General features: G+C 39.0%; 1 pseudogene; it reads right to left on the minus strand.

The window, feature by feature from the left end:
• Window positions 1-246: 246 nt before the first annotated feature.
• Window positions 247-2,094, minus strand: LOC143671028 (polyadenylate-binding protein 1 pseudogene; annotated as a pseudogene).
• Window positions 2,095-18,210: the final 16,116 nt, after the last annotated feature.

Below are 18,210 nucleotides of genomic sequence, written 5' to 3' on the forward strand. Positions count from 1 at the left end.
AGCACAAGTTTCTTTTCATGGTCCCTGATCAATTTTTTTTTCATGGGCAGCAGGCACTGGGAATCGAACCTGGGTCTCCAGCATGGAAGGTGAGAACTCTGCCTGCTGAGTCACTGTGGCATGCCCAAAATCCCCTCGCCTCTTTTTTCTTTTCAGCATGTTCTGGCTCTGGGCCTTGAACTTGGGTCTCCTGCATTGCAGGCAAGAAAAACAATGCTGTGCTACTGTTACATCCCCTGATTAATTTTAAACAGTTGGAACACCAGTGGCTCTGTTAACTGCTTTCTGGGCAGCCTCTTTAGCTTGGTGGGCTTGTAATATAGCTACAGTTCATCAACTTTAGAATGGAGAGACTCTGGAAACTCAAGCATATGAAGAAGCTCTGAATTATCAATCTTCACCAACATGCCAATAATTTTACCAGCAAGGGTAGGATGCATGGCTTGAATAAGAGGAAACATTTGCTTTTGCTCTTGAGGAGGGGCAGATCACATCATGGAAGCAGTCAAAGGTTCCTTATCTTGTACATGAACAGCAGGCTGCTAAATGGCAACTTGTGGCTGTGCATTAAGATGCTGTTGTGTATTGTGAACTCCTGCAGCATGTTTATACTGTAGAATGTTGTAGAAAGCAGGAGTAGCTGCAGCAGCAGCAGCCTCAGGACATGGACCCATTGTCTGTGTGGATGTATTAGCAACACATTGTGTTGACATGACTCTTGGAACCTGTGAAGATGCTGGTTGCATAGCACTAAATGGTCATCTATGGGCAGCTGGGCGAATAGCATCTGGCATATTTTGGAATCGATGCAGTCTGTCACCCTGAGCAGCCCAGTGAAGACTTGGTCTTAGTTGAGCAATTTGGCTAGGAGGATAGTAGCATGGTTCTGAGTCTCTGGGATAGATGCCATGAAGTAACCTGAAGGAGGTGCTGGTGGTAGGGATTGAATAGAGGGCTAGACACAACTTTGAAACTTGCCATTCTCTGCATATACTGGTTAGTGAGGTGAGCCTGGTGCTCTTCCTTGTGCTGAGCTAAAGCTACATACAATGGCTTGGTACCATTCATTCTGGTAACTCTTTAGAGGCTTCTTCTGGGGAGGAGAAACAAACAAAACCAAACCCTGTGCTACGACCAACTTTGATCACAACCTTTGCAATAGTGATTGTACCAAATGCAGAAAACTCTTTCCACAGACGTTCATCATCAATGCCATCATCAAGATTCTTCACATAAACGTTAATACCCTGGTATTTGGTGAACCTATCTTGTTTCGTCTGTTCAAATTTGTGCTTAAGTTCCATCTGTCGCTTCACTTTTTTTTTCTGAGCTCTACCAATGTAAATTTATTTTCCGTTGAGTTTCTTTCCATTCATCTCATCCACAGTTTTCTGTGCCTTTCGAAGCTCACAGATCCAAAACCTCTGGATTTTCCACTTTCATCAATCATTACTTTTACACTTACGGCAGGTCCAAATTTGCCAAAGAGATCCTTAAGGCGCTCATTATTCACGTCTTCTCCAAATTTCCTGACGTAAATATTGGTGAACTCTTTTGCCCTTGCTCCAAATTCAGCTTCTCATTATTTACAGGTCTTTAATCGTCCAACATATACTTTGCAATCATTTAGAAACATCCCATTCATTTTCTCAGTTGCTCTTTCAGATGCTTCTTGTGTCTCAAAATGTACAGATCCATAGCCCTTGGAACCACTTTCATCACAAACCATCTCACATGAAAGGATGTTACCAAAAGCAGAAAATGTATCATACAGTGCTTTATTATCAATAGATTTGTCCAAAATTTTAAGGAATACATTGCCCTCTCCACTTTTGAGAAGCGATGGATAACACTGAGACCACATGATGCCTACTGGTTCCCACTCTATAACATCAAAATTCATGGTGTCCAAAGTATGATCTGCAGTTTGCAGCTGCTGGAAATTAACATACATGTAGTCCAAGGAGAGGCAGGTGATCCTGTCTGCTGATGCGGTTGGAGAACATGGGTCTAGCCGGGCTGAACTTCTCGTATAGGTTGTATAGGGTGTAGGACTAACAAGTAGAGTGAGGCCATGGGGTAGTTAGGGGCGTTGGGGTTCTTCTCAGCAGTGTTGCCCACAGGGCCACAGGCAGAGACCTTTCAGAGAGAAGAGAGCAAATCCTGGGGCCAGGAGCCAGAGAGTGGGCAAGGGGAGCAGGGGCAAGTGCAAAAGGACAAAAATCATCCGAAATTGAAGACTGCACAATAGCCACGGAATGAGATGGATCCCCTGCCGCTGGTTGCTGGCTGCTGGCTGCGGAGTGCAGGGCGGTGGTTTCCAGTCAGGCAGCAGGAAAGCTCCCTCTCTTGGTTTCCTTCTTAGGCTGCTGCAGGCCCCTGCCCAGAGGATCAGTTTTGGCTGCTTCACCGGGTTATTTTTACAAAAGAGCAAGGGAAAAAAAAAGTCTTTCATGGGGAAGTCAAAAGAGATTTAAATAGGTGGGAAGACATTCCCTGCTCATGGATAGGAAGGCTAAATATAGTTCTCCCAATTGATCTACAGATTCAATACAGTACCAATCAAAATTCCAACAACCTACTTTGAAGATTTGGAAAAGCTAACTGCCAAATTCATCTGGAAGGGAAAGAGACCCCGAATAGCTAAAAGCATCCTGAAAAAGAAGAACGAAGTGAGAGAATTGACACTCCCTGAATTTAAAACCTATTATAAAGCCACAGTGGTCAAAACAGCATGGTACTGGCACAAAGACAGAAGCACTGACCAATGGAATCGAATTGAGAGTGCAGAAATAGACCTCTAAATCTTTGGTCAACTGATTTTTGATGAGGCCCCCAAATCCTCTGAACTGGGACAAAATAGTCTTTTCAATAACTGGGCATGTAAGAACTGGATATCAATAGCCAAGAGAATAAAAGGGGACCCCTTTCTTACACCCTACGCAAAAATTAACTCCAAGTGGATCAAACACCTGAATATAAGAACTAGCACCATAAAGCTTCTAGAAGTAAATGTAGGGAAACCTCTTTAAGACCTAGTAATAGGACGTAGCTTCCTAAACTTTACACGCAAAGCACCAGCAACAAAAGAAAAAAATAGATAAAAGGGAACTCCTCAAAATCAAATGCTTCTGCACCTCAAAACACTTTGTCAAAAAGGTGAGGAGGCAGTCAACTCAATGGGAGAATATATTTGGAAATCACATATCCAACAAATGTTTGATTTCCTGTATATACAAAGAAATCATACAACTCAACAACAAAACAACAAACAATCCAATTATAAAATGGGCCAAAGATATGAATAGACATTTTTCTGAAGAGCAAATGCTGCTGGTTCAAAGGCACATGAAGAGAAGCTCATTTTCAATGGCTATAAGGGAAATGCAGATCAAGACTACAGTGAGATACCACCTCACACCTAGTAGAATGGCTGATATTAAACAATCAGGAAACTATAAAGGTTGGAAAGGATGTGGAGAAACTGGGACAATTATGCACTGCTGGTGGGTATGTACAATGGTGCGACCACTATGTACTCTTTGGTGGTTCCTTAGGAAACTAAATATCAAGCTGTCCTATGACCCAGCAATAGTACTACTTCGTATATACCCAGAAGAGCTGAAAGCAAAGACACAAACAGACATTTGCACACCAATGTTCATATCAGCATTATTCCCAATTGCCAAAAGATGGAAACAAACCAAATGCCCATCAACAGATGAGTGGATCAACAAAATGTGGTATATACATACGATGGAATATTATGCAGCAGTAAGAAAAAAATGACATCCTGAAGCACATGACAAGATGGATGAGTCTTGAGGACATAATGCTGAGTGAAATTAGCCAGACACAAAAGGAAAGATACTGTATGATTCCACTTTTTTGACCAGCATAAAGATATAGGCAGAGACTTATAATACAGAATACAGGACACTTAGAGATACATAGAAGTTAGAAATGGGTGAATAGTTAGCTAATGAGGTTGAACTCCAATGTAAGGGAACAGATAGGAGCAAAGGTGATTCTCTAGTGGGTCTAGAAGTAATATGACCACATTGACGATGAACAAGATTGAAAGGGGTTATATTGACCTATGTGTCCCACTGACTCACATTAGAAATATGAATGAGTTCTCATAAGAATTACTTCAAAGCTATGATTCTTGTACAAAGAGTGTTTAAGTCCAGGGCATGGGGGAAAACTGCTATTGCATGCTATGATCTATGTTCAAAAGGAAACCATCAGCACTACAACAGCAACAGCAGAGGTCAGGAACGGGGGGAGGGACAAGAGTTAAGAGGAGGTTAAGATTTCCTATTTGGTGAGGGTGTGTTTATTTGTTTTCTGTCTCTTGGGAACAATGAAATTATCTAAAATTGAGAATGTTGATGGACTGTGGACTTTGGGTCCTCTACGTGATGCCCGATGAATGCAGGTGGTTGAAGGATGCACTGATGGAGAGGTATAATGGCAAACCATGGTGTATACTTATGAACAAAGGCTTTGCTGCTACAAAAAGGAACAATGTCGTGATGCGTCCAATGATGTGAATGAACATGTGGGACATTTGGTGAGACAAAATAAGTCAGAAAAATGAACAAAAATAGTATGGCCACTTTTAGAAAGTGCTTATAAGAATACAGGAGCCTATATTGTAAGCTTTTAGAGCAGACACATCAGGTCCAGAGTGGTGATTATTATTTCTGGATTTAGAGAGGCTGTTTTATATATATATATAATCTGACATTTAGAGATAAGAATGAAGCTGAACAAGTTGGAGTTAAAGTAATTCAGAACATAGGGATAAGGAAGACATTGTCTATATTTTAGAACCACACATACTCTTTGAGACCAATGGAAGAAAGATTTATTTGATCTGGAACTGAAATTTTCTGTAGTGCATAATCTAATTCAACCTATCTGCATAGCTCATTTGAACAACTGAAACACAGGGAGCACAGAGTGAAAAAGAGGTTCTTTAATCCTGTATAGATTATTGTAATGCCTGGAAGCACCCTAGAGAATGTTAAGCAGATCATCAAAAAGTATTGTCAAAGTCCCCTGAGGGGTGGGAGAAAGACTATGGAACTATTAAACCTTACCATTGGGGAGTCCCCTGATACTGTGTCAAAATTTAGGGACACCCAAATCAATAGGCCATGTCCTCAATCATGAGGCTTACTCGTGTGAAGCTTATGTAGGTAGTGGAGAAGCTTAGACTACCTACAGGCATGCCTAAGAGCTACTTCTGGAGGACCTCTATTGTTGCTCAGATGTGTCCTCAGTCTCTCTAAGCCCAACTCTGTAAGTGAAATCACTGCCCTCCCCCCTGGACATCACATGACGTCCAGGGGGTGAAGGTCTCCCTGGTGACATGGGAGATGACTCCCAGGGATGAATCCAGACCTGGCACCATGGAATCAACAATTACATCCTGACCAAATGGGGGAAAAGAAGTGTAATTAATAAAATTTCAGTGGCAGAGAGAGTTCAAATAGAGTTGAGAGGCTACTCTGGAGGTGGTTCTTATGCAAGCTTCAGGTAGATCTTGCTATCTATCATAACCTGCCAACCCCAACCAGGCCATTCCAGCCAATCCTAAAGAACACCTAGGGCAATTTATAAGATTCCACATGGGTTCCATGCACTAGAGTAACTTTCCAGCAGCCTACAACCTCCAGATGGGCCCCTGGTCCACATAAGTCTTGAAACCTAGCCCAGCCTCTCCAGAACATCCGATAGTTCCATCTCCCTACCCCATATTAGTGACAGACCCTTCCAATATCAAAAATTTAGAATTGCCATAGCCCAAACAACCCCAATGAGAGGTATGGAAACTTCAAAGGTGATGGTAGAATTATCCATAGAAGATACGACTTAATGAATATGAATGCTGAATCATTACATTGATTTCTTTTATTCTCCAGTATTTTAGAGCAGCTAGAAGTAAAAACCTAAAATTGTGAAATTGTAACCCATGTCAAAGTCTGAAATATGTTCTACAGCTAATTGTGGTGCTGTGCTTGGAAATTTATAGCTTTTTTGTATATATGTTATTGTTCACAAAAAAGAAGCAAAAAATAGTTGATTGTGATTTAAGCCCTCTAGCCTCCTATATTCTGGAGCAGCTAGAAGGAAAAACATGAGTGCATTACATGGTAGCCCAAGACAAACTCTGGGATCTGTCCTGTTACCACTTTTTGAAGAGTGCTTTGAAAACTATTGCTTTTTTATTTCTTTGCTTTGTATATATGTTATACTATACAATAAAAAAGCTTAAAAAAGTCTTTGATGGGGAGATGCAAATATTTTGTAAGAATTTTTTTATTTTTTATTTTTAAATAATAAAGGTGTGTTCTGAGCCCAGAGCGCACACCCTGCACTCTCAGCACACACCACCAGGGAGGTGCATGTTTTTCTTCTATTCTGAAGCTCATAATTTCTGCTCACAGTTTATAGATCTCCAAGTATTTGCTTATTACAACTCATTATTCACTTTACTTGAAAAAGTTTGAAAAAGAACATGAAATATTCTGACAGAGATAACTGTACATTGGGAAGCTGTTTTTTTAGAATCCTTTGATATCATTATATATCATTCTCATTCTGGATTATAAGCTTCACATGAAAGGGTTGGAAAGAGTGAGGCTTTCCTTTCCAGGCAGAATAAATTAATAGCTGTCCTAGAGAGCATGCTTCTGAAGCCAGGTGCCTCCACTTAGCTTAATGTCTCATGATGTGTCTCTTAGAAAATTATGAGTTATTTGAATTGATTTCCTCCAAACAGCTGAGCTACAGCTTTTGTTCAATTGATATTTGTCTCAATTCCTGATTGCATTGCTTCCAGACAGAAAAAGAAATGGCATGTGTTATTAAGAAATGTAATTAACTCACAGAGCCTAGTCTATAATTAGAAAGTTTTGGTGTGAGCAGTCTCCATCTAATGATGGTTTAAGCTCTTTCGCCAGTTCTTAACTCTTTTCTTCCTCATTTGAACATAATATAACATACCATTATCCTCATAACTCAGCTATTTTGAGTTTCAAAAATAAGGGTTTATTTTTACATTCAATTGTACAAATACTGACTGGGTACTTGTGTCCCAGCTAAGCCCTTCTGGGAAATAGAGCAGCCTGGATTCTGGGTCTGGCTCTCAGTGAATTCCGTTTTAAAAAAAAATATTTTAATTGAGTTATCTTCACATACATACAGTCCATCCAAAGTATAGAATTAATGGCTCACAATATCATCACATAATTGTGTATTCATCACCATGATCATTTTTAGAGCATTTGCATCACTCCAGAACAAAAATTAAAAAGAAAAAAAGATAAAACTCATAAATACCACACCCTTTACCCCTCCCTCTCATTGACCACTAGTATTTCAATCTACCCCACATTTTTTTTTTTACCAATTATCCCCCCTATTGTTTATTTATTTTTTTGCCCTTATTTTTCTGTCCATACTCTGGATAAAAGGAGCATCAAACACAAGGTTTTCACAGTCACAGAGTCACACTGTAAAATCTGTATAGTTATACAATCAAATTCAAGAATCAAGGCTACTGGAACACAGTTCAACAGTTTCAGGTACTTCCCTCCAGTCACTCCAATACACCATAAACTAAAAAGGAATATCTTTATAATGCATAAACCTAACCTCCAGGATAACCTCTCTGAAATCTCTCAGTTTCTGAAATTTTATTTTGTCTCATTTCCCTCTTCCCCCTTTTGATCAAAAAAGGCTTTCTTAACTCCATGATGCCAGATTCTCACTCATCCCAGGAGTCCTTTTCCACGTTGCCAGGGAGATTTACATGACTGGGAGGAAAATGTGTTTCCTGCTATTCTGGGGTGTAGTATTTTGTAAATGTCTAAGTCTAGTTCATCTACCGTATTATTAAAAAACTATGTTTCCTTATTGATCCTTGTCTACATGCTGTATCCAGGATACACATTTTCCTCAAGTGCTCATGAATCATTCTCAAGGATAAACCATATGCTAGGGCACAGACAAAGTTTCAATAAATTTTGATAAATTGAAATTATAAAAAACACTTTTTCAGATTTTAATGGAATGAGTTTGAAATCAATAACCAGCAGAGGGCCAGAAAATTCACAAATATATGGGGACTAAACAACACACTCTTAAATAGCCAGTGCATCAAGGAAGAAATTACAAGAGATGAGAGTGGGGAATTGAATTTTCTGACTAATATTGTTGTGCCTGTTCGAAGCTATTGTGTACCCCCAAAAAGCCATGTTCCTTTATCCACATTCAATATTGCTAGGTGGAAACATTTTTATTGTTTCCCTGGAGATGGGACTCATCCAAATGTGGGTGGTAACTTTTGATTAGATGGTTTGCATGCATATGTGTCTCAACCCACTCAAGGTGGAGTTACTTACTGGGGCCCTTTAAGAGGAAAACATTTTGAAAACAGCTTTAGAACCCACAGAGCCCACACAGCCAGAGACCTTTGGAGATGCATAAAGTAATTGCCCCCACAGAAGCCATTGGAGAAAACTAGCAGGTATTTCCTTGTGCCTTTCCAGCTGTGCGAGAAACTCCAAACCACATCAGCTTTCTTGAACCAAGGTATCTTTCACTGAATGCCTTAGTATGGACACTTTTCTAGCCTTGATATATTTGGATATTTTCATGGCCTTAGAATTGTAAACTTTCAACTTAATGAATTTCTTTTTTTTAAAAGCATTTCTGTTCCTGGTGTATTGCATTTTGACAGCTTGCAAACTAAAACAGATTTTGGAACTGCACAAGTGGGGTGCTGTTGCAGTGTGCAAATACCAAACATATGAAACAACTTTTTAAATACATAAGGTGAAGATTCTGAAAAGTTGTGAGGTGCTTGATGAAGAAGGCCTGGAATGTTTTGAAGAGACTGTTGGTAGAAATGTGACCTCTAAAGATACCTCTAGTAAAGCCTTAGACAGAAATGATGAACACGTTATTGCAAACTGGAAGAAAGTTGATCCTTGTTTTAAAATGGCAGATAATCTTGCAAAATTTACTACTGGTTTTGAATGGAAGGCAGATTTTAAAAGCCATGAACTTGGATATTTAGCAGAAAAGATTTCATAATTAAATTTGGAAAGTGTGGCCTGGTTTCTCCTTGCAGCTTATAATGAAATGTGATAGGAAAGAGATAAGCTGAGAACTGAACTCTTGGGTACAAAGAAACCAGAAATTGATGGTCTGGAAAATTCTGGGCTTCCAGAAATGGAGCCTTCAGAGAATAGTGCCCCACATGAGGATTTATCCAAACATAGAAGCAGTCAGCCATTTCAGAAAAAAAAAAAAACAGAATTGGAGGAGTTATCCAGGAAGGACTTGTGGAACGTCCTTAATCTGATGGGCAGGATCCCAATGTATTGCTTAGAAAATCAACAAGAGTATTTTGGGCTCTGTATAAGCAGAACCATTGCCAGTCTGTACTACAATGGACAGAAAAGGACCAAATTGGAGGAAAAATAACTTCCAAGGCAGAACCACATAAGCTAAGGTCTGAAGCCAAGAAATCTCAGACCAAGAGAATGGACCCACCCAAGCACTTGGAGAGGGTGAGTTTGCCCTAAAGGCAGAGTGTGGGCCTCCCACCTCATTGCAGTGGAAGAGTTGTGCCCCAGGCCTTGGAGAAAGTGGAGCACATTTATTGGGGATTGGGGAAGGCCTGGCTGCCACCACATTGTTCAGGAGGGGTTGAGCATATGCCCCAGAGACGGCAGAGAGCCTAGGTGCAGCCTAATGTTTGGAGAGGGTGGAACTGAGAAAAAGGGGGTCTTCCAATGTCCCTTAAGGTTGCATTTGGAGAGGGTTGTGTCACTGCATAGGCCCTTGGAAAACATGAGACTCTTGCTTTTCAAAGCTCTGAGGATACATGACTCTCAGGTTTTGCAATCTAATGGTTTGCCCAGCAGGTTTTCAGAACTCTCTGGATCCAGTGACCCCTTTGTTCCTTCCAATTTCTCCCTATGGAAATAGGGGTATTTATCTTATGACTGTTCCTCCTTTGCATGTTGGCAGCAGATAACTTGCTCTGAGTTTTACAGGTTCAGAGCCAAAGGAGAATTTTGCCTTAAGACAAACCATTCCTGCAGCGACTTTGAGGAGATTTTGTACTGTTTCTGACTTTGTATTGTTTATGTATTTTTACTGAAATAGTTTAAGGCTTTGTGCTATTGTGATGGAATGAATGTATTTTGCATTTGGAAAGAACATGTCTTTTGGTGGTAAAAGAGTGGAATGTGCTGGTTAGAAACTATTGTGTACCCCAGGAAATCCATGTTCCATAATCCTCATTCAATACTGCTGCATGGGATCTTTTTTATTGTTTCCATGGAAATGTGACCCACCCAATTGTGGCTTGTGACTTTTGAATAGATTGTTTCTATGGAGACATGTCTCCATCCATTCAAAGTGGGGTTGATTACTGAAGACCTTTAATGAGGAACCATTTGGAAACAGCTGTAGAAACCCTAGAGCCCACACAGCCAGAGATCTTTGGAGATGAATCAAGAAAACATCCTCAGAGAAACTATTGCAGAAGCCTGGAGAGAAAGCTAGCAGACCTTGCCCTGTGCCTTTCCTGCTGAGAGAGAAACCCCAAACTTCATTGGCCTTCTTGAGCCGAGGTATCTTTCCCTGGATGCCTTAGTATGGATGTTTTTATAACCCTGCCTAAATTTGGACATTTCTATGACCTTAAAACTGTAAACTTGCAATTTAATAAATTCCCTTTTTAAAAATCATTCCATTTGTGGTATACTGCATTCCAGCAGTTTGCAAACTAAAACAATGGTAGATGTGTCTACCTCACCCTGCAATGTTGTCAGTGTTTTCCTCATGTATTTTGGAGCACTCTGGCTCAATGTATAAATATTTATGATTATTATGCTTTCTTGTTGAATTGTTCCTTTTATTCATATATGGTGTCTTTCTTTGTTTCTTTTAATTGTTTTATCTTTAAAGTCTAATTTTTTGGATATTAGTATAGCTACCCTGCTCTTTTCTTGTTGTTTTCATGAACTATCTTTTTTCAATCTTTTACTTTCCATCTGTCTTCATCCTTGGTTCTGCAGTAAGTCTCCTGCAGACAGCATATAGGTGGGCCCTGTTTTTAATCCACTTTGCCAGTCTATGTCTTTTGTTGGGGGAATTTAATTCATTAATATTTAATGTTATTACTGTAAAGGCAGCACTTTCTTCTACCATTTTGTTTTTTTTGTATTTTATATGTCATATCTAATTAACTTTCCCTTTGTACCTTTACTACAAAGTGTATCGTTCCTACACTCTTCTCCAGACCTTTGTCTCCTGTTTTCTTTTCCTATCTTCCATAGCACTCCCTTTAGTATTTCTTGTAGAGCTGGTATCTAAGTCACAATTTCTTTCAGTGACTGTCTGAAAATATTTTAACCTCTTCCCTCATTTTTGAAGGACAGATTTGCTGGTTATAGAATTCTTGGTTGGCAGTTTTTCTTTCAGGATCTTAAATATATCATACCACTGCCTTCTTGCCTTCATGGTTTTTTTCCAAGAAGTACACATAAAGTCTAATTAAGTTTCTCTTGTATGTGATGGATTGCTTTTCTCTTGCTGCTTTCAAAACTCTCTCTTTCTTTGACATTTGAAAATCTGACTAGTAAGTGTCTTGGAGTAGGTCTGTTTGGATCTATTCTGCTTGGCTATGCTGCAATTCTTGGATTTATAATTTTATGCCTTTCATAAGGGATATGAAATTCTCAGTGATTATTTCCTCCATTAGTCATTCTGCTCCTTTTCACCTCTCTTCTCCTTCTGAGACACCCATAACATGTATATTCATGCACTTCATATTATCATTCAATTTCCTGAGATGCTTCTCATATTTTTCTTTTTTCTTTATCTTTCCTTTGGTATTTAGGATTTCATATGTCTTGTTCTCTTGTTCACCAATTCTTTCTTCTGTCTCTTCTAATCTATTGTTGTAGATCTCCATTGTTTTTGTTTCATCTTTTCTATTGTGCCTTTCATTCCCACAAGTTCTGTGACTTGTTTTTTCAAACTTTTGATTTCTTCTTTATGTTTTGTCAATATCTTCTTCATATCCTTCTTCATATCTCTTGCCATATCTTCCCTCACCTCATTGATTTGAGGTTTGATGAGATTTTGCATGTCTGTTTAAACATCCTGAATTAGTTGTTTCACCTTCTTTATCTCATTTTAAATGTTGTTTGTTACTTTGACTAAGCCATATCTTCAATTTTCCTAATATGACTCATTATTTTTTGCTGGCATCTAGGAATTTAATTTCCTTAATTAGTTTATTCTTTTTTTTCTATTTTTTTTTTTAACATGGGCAGGCACTGGGAATCGAACCCGGGACCTCTGGCATGGCAGGCGAGAACTCTGCTTGCTGAGCTATCGTGGCCCGCCCTTAATTAGTTTATTCTTGAGGTCACTTTCCCTCTTACCTAGGTTTTTGTTTTTGGATAGCTTTGTTCTCTCTCTGTTCTTTGACATTTAGTTCAATTTATTCTAGAGCTCTATCATGCATTCTGTTTAACTGATCAGAATTTTTCACTTCTTGTTTTTCTGTCTTGTTCTGCTTATATGGAACTTTTTTTTTTGAGGAGGATATTCTTAGATTTGATTGACCTCAGTCAGATTTTCTCAGACAAGACAGGTCCACATCTCAGGAGTAGAAAGTATCCAGTATCAAGTTTCTCTGAGGGTGAGACCCAGCAGGTTGTTAGACTTTCCTACAAAGCCTCTAGACTCTTTGCTTTTCCTATCCTGCCCAGTATGGTGCTTGTCTGCCTGCAGCTTCCCACCTGCATAAATTGATGTGGTGAATTTAATTTCAGCAGCCTCTCCCCCTCAGATGTGCTGTTGAAAAATAGGATGAGGTAGTAGGTGGGCTCAGGTTGCTTCTGTTTTCCAGCTCCTGTGGCCTGCATTCCCTGAAGGAAGCCCACTGCTTGAGCTAGGCCTTGCCCTTTTTGGGGGGGGGGGAATATGCTCTTTAGGGCATTAACCCCAGTCAATTACCTAATTACTTTGTCTCTCAGACATGTCTTAATTCTACCCTTATCTATGGTAACACTGGAGACTGTGAGTGCTGAGAGTTCTATCTAGTGATCTAATGAGCCGTTAAGAAGTTAAGCAAAAAAAAAGCCTTTTCAGAGTGGGACCTCAGCTCCCCAGGTTTGACAATGAAGAATTAGAATCAGTATGTGGCTATGTGTACTCTGTGTGTCTATGTGTGTCTATGTGTGTCTATGTGTACTCTGGCTCTATGTGCCTCCTTTCCTTGGCATCTAGCAGTATTCTTTCAGTGAATTTCTAATATTTCTGGAGTGTAAACACAAGCAGAAAATAATTAGAGTGTATCCCAGATTCTAATATATCTACTACATTGAATATAATAAAATACCTCAAAATAATGATGACCTCTAGGGATTCACTCATTGTGCTAGTGAATGCTATGCTCATTATGTGGACTCTTTTCCTTTCTTAGGTACATAAGGGCTGCTCTGAGAAAATCTTTCTCCCCATGCTCTGTTCAATTCTGTGTGGCTAGGTAAGAGGAACTGCAAGGCATTCTCTTATTGGAGTTTTGCACCAACCTTCACCCCACCCTGAACATGTTTATGAGGTGTGTGCTTTTCTTCTATTATTTCGTTTGCATGTTTGACCTTTCCTCAATTGGATTGTTATGATTTGTGATTGGGCTTTGGGATAGAAAGAAAATTAGATGGCCTTTTGTCCCTCTTCTTTTGAAGGGTTGTTTTTTTTCCCCCATGGAAGGGCAATCTTTACTTCAAGGCAACCTCAAAAGAAAATTTTCACTCTAATAGAAACAAACAAATATTTATACATACATGTTTGATAAGGTATCACCAGGGGTCACATAAAATCCTGTTATTCTTCTGACCCCTTGCTCAGTTTCCTTTTCCGTTTAAAGCTGAAAAGCTAGGTTAACCATGTTCACAATGGCTTTTTTACTTGAATGTGTCAGTTTCAGGAATGTGGACAACTGATGATCCTATTTTAGACGATTACCTACATTATTAAAACAAATTTCTTCATTACTAGTTTTGTGGCATTCTTGATTTTTTCACATTTTTTTATCGAGCTACAGAAGTATCTCGTGTTAAAAGTAATGGACTTGGTAAATACCTGTTTTCACGTCTTGGAGGACAGATGCTTTCAATTACTATTCACAAAAGTAATATGGAAGGATTTGCTGGTTTTGGAAGCACTGGCTGGATGGGCATCTGTACTAGAGGCCAAGAAAGTGAGACTTCTGGAAAGCACGTGCTGTTTACTAGTGTATTGGGCAGCTGCAGGCTTGTTTTCATTCTGTACAATACAGACTTGCGGGAGAGTCTCCTAACTGACTGACTTCTGCTTTGTGCTGAAATCAGTCTTGCAGGAATGCCACTGCCATCTCAAGTGCAGCTTGACCAGTTACATGTAGATTAGTCCTCAGGCCAAATGTCATTTAATGCCATATTAATCAGTGCTGAATCCTCAACAGAGAATGATTCTTAAGGGAGGTTAGGAAGAAATATCAAAGAGGAATGGAGCAAGTTAGCAAAGACTGCTTGGAAGAAAAGAAGCCTTAAAGCATCAGTAAGATTTGTATGCGTTGAGGAGGGCAAATCTGCAGGAATGGGTCAATTTGTTTGGTAACATAAAAATCTATACTTATTGCTAGGTTACTAAAGAGATGTGGGCCTCCTGGCTTTGCTGATATTGAAATCAAGCAAACTCAATTCGGGCATGTTTTCCATAGATGAATAGTATCTAATTCCTGATGAAGAGGACGCAAACAGAAACTGAGGGTTTGGGAGGATGAGAATAATGCACAGGGTTTCTGCTTAAGATTTTGCAGGCTATGGGTGCACAGGTGGTTCAGTGGTAGAATGCTTGCCTTTCATGCGGAGACCCAGGTTTGATTTCTGGACCATGCACCCGCCGCCCCGACACACACACACACAAAAGTGTGAAAGCTGAAAAAAAAATTGTGAAGGCTGCAGCTAGCACAGAAGTGCCTGGTGGTGAATAGGAAATCAGTTCTGCCTGCATGTGTGCTTGGGGAAGCTGTGCTGTTTTGTAAACTTAGCGGGTTCTTTTTGTTTTTTTTCAACTCATCTGCCAACAGGAAATGCCATATTGTAACTTGCAGAAGGCACTTTAAGCACCAGCAGTGATCTTGGCAATGCAATAAACTTGTAGAACATAGATTTAGAATAGATTCTTAATTACTCTTGCCTGTTATCTTTATGCAAGAAAGGAAGATATCCATAACTTTCTTCCCTATTACCACTTTTCTGTAGATGATCCTGTGCTTCCTTGGGTAACACATTTCAGGTTCTTAATACTTGTCTCCTCCTTTCATGCTGTTGGATCTAATATCAACAATCCTAATTATTATTAACTTATGCCACATTGATGTAGATAATAGAGCCAAAATGAAAACTGAGCAGCATCCAACTAAAGTCAATTATGGTCTCACAACTAGTTTTCTATTTTATAGTTTTTCATAGAAAGCAGGAAAATTCAAGTAGTACGACTTCAAAGAACTTGTCAGGTCATACAATGTCAAATCTAAGCAATGAAGTATTTATTTCATTCAGAAGATTTGAGTTCTGGTCTCAAAATTTTCTAAGTGTGTGATCTTAGGCAACTCTCTTTTTCTGCGCCCCAGTTTAGCTGTCTGTAAAATATCAGAGGTGGGCTGGATTACTTCTAATGCTCTTTCCAGCTCTAGAATTCTTTGATTGTATTGTATTCTTATATTAAGTTTCCAATGCCATAAAATAGAACACAAATAATAATCACCTGTTCTAACTGTCCTTCAATGTATAAAATAAGTGCATTCTTGAAATAATCTTTGGTAGAACAACATTGTGCAAACGGAATTTTAATTTACCACTGTCTTATATCCTACAGCTGAAGTTGTATTCCTGGGACATTTCATTTATAAGACTCACATTCCCAAACTTGGAAAAGTGGCACAAAAAGAGCTGCTTGGTTTATAGCTTAGTTGGTTAGTAATCCCAGACATGATGGCGGTCATAATGGATTCCTTCCTAAACAGTTATCAAAGGTGTAGGTGAAGGACCAACTTCCTTTCTCATCCTATAAACCCTCAATTACTGTTCCCTTGCCCCATTCAGGTAAAACTCTTTGGTCAGAAGCATCCTCATCATGGATGTCCCCACTGCAAGTAACATTCATCAATTCCCACTCTTTTTCCAATAAAATCAAAGAAGGGAGAAATATAAAGAAAGGAAATGAAAAAGGGAGAGCAACCACAAATTTTGTCCCGGATCTCTCTTTTTAGACTCATTACTGCCCTTCAGATATCAACTGCAAGCATAAAGAGTCACGTATTCCCATTGCTATTCTGGTTTTTATTTTTAGCTGTGCTTTGATAGCACTGTTAGATAATGCGGCTTGAAGTATGTTGGATGAGCAATTCTTCAATGAATGTATTTTACATTTATTCCTTACTTTGTAAAATATGCCTTGGAAACTGTGGTATTGGGGTTTTCTTATAATGGGGCTTAATTGCACCATCTCAGGTAGAATGATTATGATTTGCTCAAGGTCAAGCAAGGTGTGATTTTCCCAAAGAGAAGCCAGAAATAGAACTGAGGTCTGCTGATTTTCAGTTCAGTTCAGTTACCAATAAACCACATTCTCATCCCTCTGCACATTTTAACTCCATAGTGGTTGCCATGGGCACAGATATCATATTAGACAGTCTACAAACCTAAATAACCATCAAATGGTCAGAAGTAGTAAAATGGGCTCAATGGGGGAAAAGACTTATATGAAATTGTCAGTAACAAGACACAACCACCAAGTTCTCATTAGCACTGGAGGCAATTATTATACGTTGACCCTTCCTTGCATATCTTTTTCCAAAACAGAGCATTATTTTTTGTTTGCTTCAGTGAAAAATATTTTTGGAATGAAAAGAAGTTCTATTGCCTTTATAATTGTGCCTTCAATTGAGGTAATGAAGTGTGGAGTTCATTTGTGAATGTTTTGAATGGCAACATCCCTTTAAAATTATTTGTGCTGGGAAATCAAATGAACACTTTCAGAGTAGTCACACTGTTGTAATTGGCAAACCTCTGAGACGGTATCTCGGGAGGGAAACAACATGTAGTTGGAAAGGAATATAACATTCATAGACTTGCAACCTGAGTTATCCATTTCATCTACCATATTTCCATGTTAAAGTCATCTCAGATGGAAATGCAAGGTCTTCAAATCTTTACTTAATTGTGGAAAATGTCTATTGATGTTTGAGGATGGGTAGACATTATGACTTTATTGCATCTTACATGGGTGCTTGTATCTTATTACCTGTTTATTCAAAATGTTTCTCAAAATTTTCATCATAAGACATGTTTGACTGTTTTTAAGGTGCCTTTGCAACTCTTTTGGAGGACATAATTGATGTGCCCTAGAAGATCAGACATATTCTTAGTTGTGATCCAGGCCTCATGTCTACTACACCTTAAAATTGACTCATGACTTCTGCTCAATTTTAAATAATTAATTTAAATAACTAGATTTGTGTTTCATCTTCTAATAACAAATGCATCCCTTTGGTGCATTCCAATCTCTACTAATGACAGAAAGAAGACTTTCAGTAATGGGACGGGTGTTGTTTCTTAGAAGCACTGGCTATGCACAGGAAGCTGAAATTCCTGAAAAGAACCTGATTCTAAAGTATTCAGTCTTTGCCAATGCTTGTATGAAGTTTTTTTTCCTCTCCTTTACTAAATGCCATCAATTCCTCAGAAAATGGCAGTCTTCTAATCTCTGGAAATATGCCTGTCTGGGATCCCAAGGGTGACTGCCCGGGTCAGGCTAAGACAACCTAGAGGCCAAATGCTTCTGTGAATTGTTTTAAACCTGCAGGGTTGTAGAAAAAGAACATTCAAAATCAAGTCATGTGGACACACAAATCGAGTCCAATTTCATTGGGAAGTTAAATAGAGAGAGCTTTGGTTTTTTCCAAATTAATTTTCTTAGCACATGAATCAAAGTGGGGCATGATGTTTCCACAACGTCTCTAGTGTGTCAAAGACTGGGAGATTGTTGTTCTCACTCCAGAGAAAAGAGTATATCTATCATTTACATCAAACACAGAAAACACTTTATTCTCAATAA

This window comes from Tamandua tetradactyla, chromosome X (assembly GCF_023851605.1).
Source record: "Tamandua tetradactyla isolate mTamTet1 chromosome X, mTamTet1.pri, whole genome shotgun sequence".
Taxonomy (NCBI): domain Eukaryota; kingdom Metazoa; phylum Chordata; class Mammalia; order Pilosa; family Myrmecophagidae; genus Tamandua; species Tamandua tetradactyla.